The sequence below is a fragment of the Emys orbicularis genome, chromosome 7 (assembly GCF_028017835.1).
Source record: "Emys orbicularis isolate rEmyOrb1 chromosome 7, rEmyOrb1.hap1, whole genome shotgun sequence".
In the NCBI taxonomy this organism is placed as follows: domain Eukaryota; kingdom Metazoa; phylum Chordata; order Testudines; family Emydidae; genus Emys; species Emys orbicularis.
Window position 1 is genome coordinate 24,562,005 of NC_088689.1, and position 5,974 is coordinate 24,567,978.

General features: G+C 41.1%; 1 long non-coding RNA gene across 1 annotated transcript; it reads right to left on the reverse strand.

Annotated features, from left to right (window-relative positions):
• Positions 1 to 387: 387 nt before the first annotated feature.
• LOC135880913 (uncharacterized) lies at positions 388 to 4,692 on the reverse strand. The gene is made up of 2 exons (XR_010561527.1): positions 4,597 to 4,692; positions 388 to 1,382 (listed from the first exon to the last, which is right to left on the reverse strand). It is a non-coding gene; the product is annotated as an uncharacterized LOC135880913 (long non-coding RNA).
• Between the last annotated feature and the right edge of the window lie 1,282 nt (positions 4,693 to 5,974).

The following is a 5,974-nucleotide window of genomic DNA, read 5'->3' on the forward strand; positions in this document are numbered from 1 at the left end:
GAGAACAGGTGAATAAAGGAGCAGAGAGAGCTTCCTTTCTCTTGTATCTGTTGTTCCTCTGTTTTGTTGTGGACAATGTAATGAAGCATCACTTGCTACAGTAAGATGATGATGATGATGAATTGGAAGATGGAATACAATATCAATGACAGTCAGTACAAGCGCAACAATAAACCTATTGCCTATAAAGCTCAATGTAAATTTTGCATATTAACTTTATGTTCATGCCTTACATACTTATGAAAAACCCTTATATCTTTAGGGATCCCTGTGTGTAGAAGAGCCAGAAGACAGCACATCAAAGCAGAATCCAAATGGTGCCCTAATGTGGCTAGCACGTTCTCATTGTCTGGCGATACCGAAAGGAGGACAGGAGACATTTGACATAGGTTTAATCAGACTGCAACTTTATTATTAGATGTCTGGAACTACCCAGCAGATAAAAGTGTACAGTTCAGGTAACCCCATGTTTATTCCATAATTACCAGGTGGCTTTTACCAGCTCTCCCTCTTTTTCCATCCAGGTCCCTCCAGCAAATCCATTGTCGGGACCTTACCATTCCCCCCTCCCCTGTAGGAGGGTTAAGGTGGGCTATAATAATGGGGGTTGGTTCCCTGCCGTACCAATCATAGGAGTCCCCAGCCGCCCCTGTTTGCTCCTTTACCAAACACCTCTTTTTAAGTAATTTTCCAAGCCATTTATCCAGTCACTGTATATCTTTCCTATGGAGTTACCTGCACTGGACATCCTCCACAAGGAGGCGCCAGCCATTAGCTTGGCTGCCTCCTCCCCAAACCCATTCGGGTTCCCAGACATCTCCTAATGCCCTCTTTTATATCAGTTAAAAACATGACAGCACCTAAGTCTGACAGGTGAACCCCATCCTCCCGAAACAACTCTGGTGCCCCATATACTATGCCAGGATGTGAAAATACTGCCCCTCCTAGGGTCCCAAGGAATTTGGTCACCTCCTTACCTTGTCTACCCTGGAGGGGGGGGGGGGGGCTCATGGCTTCCCACCAGACCCTGTGCTGAAGCATGTCTGACCATACAATGTTAACTCCCAGAAAAATTTTAAGGATCAGCCTCAAGTGCCTCCTTGCTCTGAACATTAGTTCCATCCCTTTAAGCATTTCTAAATCATTTCCCCCAAGGTGTACCACAATTCTATCTTGTGGCTACTGATGGGCCCACACAGCATACAGCAATGGTATCAGTTGATCCCATAACATGCCTCTCTTTGCATGCCAACTGAGTACTGCTTTACCACCGAAGCCCAGCTGCAAAACCTCGGGCAACTTGGATGCATGCCTATGCACCCAAAAGACAATGCTGTGCCCGCAGATCCACACCACTGTCTGCATGGCCGATCACCCAACATCTGTAATGAGATTACAACAAATTAATGCTGACTTACCACCTGAAGTCTTACATATGTTCGGTATGTGCCCAAATGCCAACACTCGATTGCCTGAATAGCCTCTGCTCCCATACCTAGGTGTGCTGCTGCCATTGCTGCCCCAATTCTGAATGAGTGGGAACCAAATTCAGGGGCTGGTAGCCCCAACCTCGTCAGCCCCCATCGCAACACGGTAACAAATTGATATGTTGTGAGGGGACTCCCGTCACCATGCATAAAAAGGGGGCCTTCCCCGTTTCGCCATATTGCCATGTAGGCCTTCAAAGCCTAAACAGGGCAGACCCCAGGCTCACCACCCTCCCGGAGGATAACAAATTCACCTTGGCCGACTTGATCCATCTTTGACCTTCGCAAATGTAATATGACTGAATGCTCATGCCATTGTATATCACGTAGTTCCACAGCCCTTCTCATAGAGTCCCTAATGGACCCAGGTACTAGCTCGCTGATCCTGAAAGCACCAAAAAATGCTATCAAGAAAGCTGCCCTGAACAAGGCCACCTCCTGTCCACTATGACATATGGCACCAAGAATCTGTGCAAGATCCCTGAGCATGTAAACTGTAATGGGACGATGGGAATCCTCCCTGGGGCCACTGGTACTCGACCACCCCGCCAAAACCTTCAAACTAAAAAACCACTGCAAGGATCTGGATCACCATTTAGCCTACTGACGAATGTAATGGCAGAAAGGCAATTCGAGATTGTGGAGGATACCAGTTAATGGGTTGCCAACCACACCATGTACCACAGCACCTGTTCCTCTGTAACGGGCCATATTGTTGACCGTCCTTCCTGATCCTGAAATTGTATGAAATCATTAAAACTTCTTTTATAGCTCTGCCACGTGTCCGGAGCAACTGATCTCCAGACCACACTGATGGGCTTGCATTCAGTCACCCACATCCCATTCCTGCAGGGCCTAACCTGCGGGTGGCCTTTGTTCTACAAAACATTTTGCAATCATGCCTGAACATACAGATGCGGCAAAAAAAAAAAAAAAAAAAAAAAAACCCACCACCACCAACTGCTATGGTTAAATGCATGCCCGTGAATATATTGTATGTGTGCCCAATTATACTCAGAGCAAATGAAAGGCAGGAAAAACTAACCATTTCCCAAACCTCCTACAACCCAAAAAGGAGTGTCTTAAAAATAGTTACAAAGAAAGCACAAAAATTGAATCAAATTTCTTGTTTTTACTGTTTTATTGTTAAACACGAACGCAAGATTGGGCATTTTGCCACTGGCTTTAATGAAGCCAAGATTTTACCCTCTGAGTAAAAGGCAGTGTGAAATTGCACTTCCTCAGGACTAGGCCTAAGCGAAATTTTTTGGATACTTTTCCCCCCCTGTAAAATGCAAATTCAGGTTGACCAAAACATTTTGCGAATTCATGTTGATTTTGACATATTGTTTTGGCTGAAACTTAAAAGCAAAAAAGATCTAACTGGGCTGTTGGCCATAAAGGAGGCATCACCATCACACTATGTTTTTTGTGAATTTAATCCTTCATTTCTTTTACTTTTATTCAAAATACCCCAATTGGAACACTTTGTTTGATCTGAAACAATTTTTTCTGACTTTCTGGATTTACTGAACATTCCCCAAAATATTTTGTTTCCGGTTGAACCAATTTTTTTTTTTTTTTTAGAATGTCAGAACTGTCAAAGAACCAAAAAATAAGTTATTTGCACAGCTTTAGCTAGGACCAGCCCAGAAAAAAATCGATTACTGCAAGGGGTAAGTAATCTGGTACTGGTAATTTATTACTTCCCTCTCCACGCTGGCCAGAGTGTTAGGGCGGTAACAAGACTCTGCTCGTTTCCCCACCACTCGCTACATTCTCCTCATCCTGCTGCTCAGGTTTGAGTAGCAGCCCCCAAAGCCTGCTGTGTCTCTTGTATGTAGGCTAGAGTAAAGGGGTATCTTACTTTCCCTGATGTCCCTGTGTATCTATGTAAGGCACATAACAACGTTCTTTTGAGGTAGCAGCACAGTGTGGCAGAAGCAGTCAGTAATAGTGAGGAGAGAGTCAAAGCTGCTGATTGGTTGGAAGACAGAATAATGAGATGGGGAGCAAATTAGTTAAGTGTGGAAGAGTGTGTTATAGAGTAGGAGGAGAGCACAAGTATATGTCAGGTTGAGGGTTAGGACAGAGATCATCATCATTGAGGAAGAGGAGGAAAAGGAAAGGACACAAGTGAGTGCAGAACAAAAGAAAAGGCAGGAGGCAGTAAGAAAGCAAGATGGGTAGAGTTCATGAGAGCAGACTAGGAGAGAAGGGAGGAGGAAAGGGGGGATGGTGGAGGTGAAAAAAGAAATGAGGACTGAGAGAAAGTGGAGCAGGCAAGGCAGAGAAAAAGGCCTGGTAAAAAGGGCAAAAGATTCTATGCTCATGCCAGTGGTAAAACAAACTTCCTGTTATCTTATCTTGCAGCCACACACATTTCCACTTAAAACACTGTAAAATGTTTTTACGGGTGTAAGTGTATTTCTTTAGGATGGGACTATATCCCAGAAGGAGACATGTCTTTATGAGTTGCCAGGGTATTTAACGCATTGAATAGGTACATAAAATCCATTTAACCTGTTAGTGAATCAATTGCAGTTCCCCTGGTGTTGCATTGATGTACAGACGCTTCCTCTCAGAAAGTTGGCAAAGTTGTCTATACACAGACATGTTCCCTCCTCCCCATTGTTAAACTTTATTCAGTTTTATTAATAGGGAAAAAAGAGCACAGAAAAATGTCATTTTCTTATGATAAGAAAGAATAAAAAGCATTTTTTTTTTTTGCTTTGCCACGAGGGGTGAGCAGAGATAGTAGTGGACTAGGACTGATTAATGGCTTTTTAGATTTGTTCTAACATGGAGATCTAATGGATGAACTCCCTCTGGAAAGTAGGGGAACTAACAATTCCAAAATCTCTGTGCAGAACAGTGTAAAGTGTATGACCTTTGATATACAAAAACAAAGAAAGCCATAAGAAAGAAGAAAAGAAAAAAGAACATTTCTAATATCATAACTTTACTTTTACACCAGTGCCAGAACCCAGACCAGTGATGGCATGTCCCTTTTCAATCTGATCATCCTTGCCAAAACTGGTATATATACCTGTGCATAACAGGGAAAAGCAAATGACTGGAGGCTGTAATATAAAACAGGCTTTCTTACCTTCTCTTACATCCTTTCTGTTATTTGCTTTTGCTGTTTACAACACTAATTCCACTCCTTTCAATGGGTAAATTACACTTGTTTTGTGTGAACATGAATGTCAAGTCACTGTTACGCTACTTTATCACTTATACCCACTTGCATCTGTTTTCTGACCAGCTGATATGCAACTTATACCACTACTTACACTCCTGCAGAGTTTATATACAATACATATGAAAGTAGCTATTTCTGGGGTAAATGTCAATATTTTTTCAGTGGGGAATTAGCTCCTGAGGCTGAAACAGAGTAACAACTGAATGTTTTGCACTCTGATATCTAACAGAAAATGAGAGTGTCTTTTTAAAAGGTGAGGTGTAGAAAGAGTTTGGTATGAAAGCCTCCATTTAGAGTGAAAGCCTCATTTTGGTCATTTCTAAATGTAATATTGAAATAACATCATTTGTAGTAGAGCCAGCTTGCCTGCTCCTCCCACAAATGATACTGCACTTTTGTTCACACTGCCCTTTGCAAGTGAAAGTTCTTAGCCTTTTTTTCAAATTCTTTCTCAAAAGCTATTTCTGCTGTGATGCCTGTTGGCCCTAATCCTGCACTGGCTTTATATGGGTGGATCCCCACTGAAGTCATGGGTCTCTGTATGGTAATAGCAGCTATTGGTCTTATGATTACTCTCTGCCTAGCACAACAGAGCCCTGGTTGTGACTGGGACCCATCAGGGCACTGTTGTAACAGAAATAATAAATAATCCATTAGAAGTTCTACATAAGGTTGTGAGGACCATATATGTATTTAAACTGTATTTTTTTGAAGTGCTCCAATTAAGTAGGTTCTTCACACAAATGTTGAAGCATTGTATATTCTGAATTTTTTAAAATAAAACTGGATTACAGATAAAGCAGGCTGCAGAAGTCTTCATTAAAAATGCATATTGCAAAATTGAAACTTATGTGTCAAATTTTTCTAGCAGTCAAATGCTTGACAATTAAAATAGCTATTTTTAAAATTTTATGAGACACAATAAGGGCTAAATGTACAAGAAGCTTGCACACTTTTAGGATAAAACAGAAACATAGCAAGTCCCATTATATTTCCTTACAAAAATGTTCCATTTGCAAAATACACTATAATCTATTTTTAATTAAATTAGTGTATGTCATATATTACCTGCAGTATTTTTATTAATATTTAATATTTAATTTTGAATTAATTATCTAAATGAAAGATTACTTAGCTGTGCAGAATAGACACATGGTACAATGTTCTTGCAGATCCAAATGGAGTAAATACATTTGTGTTGTATTTTTGCAGGTAAATCTTTTACATACTTGAATCTGAAATACTTTTAAAATGATGTTGGCAAATATATGCAGCTATAGCC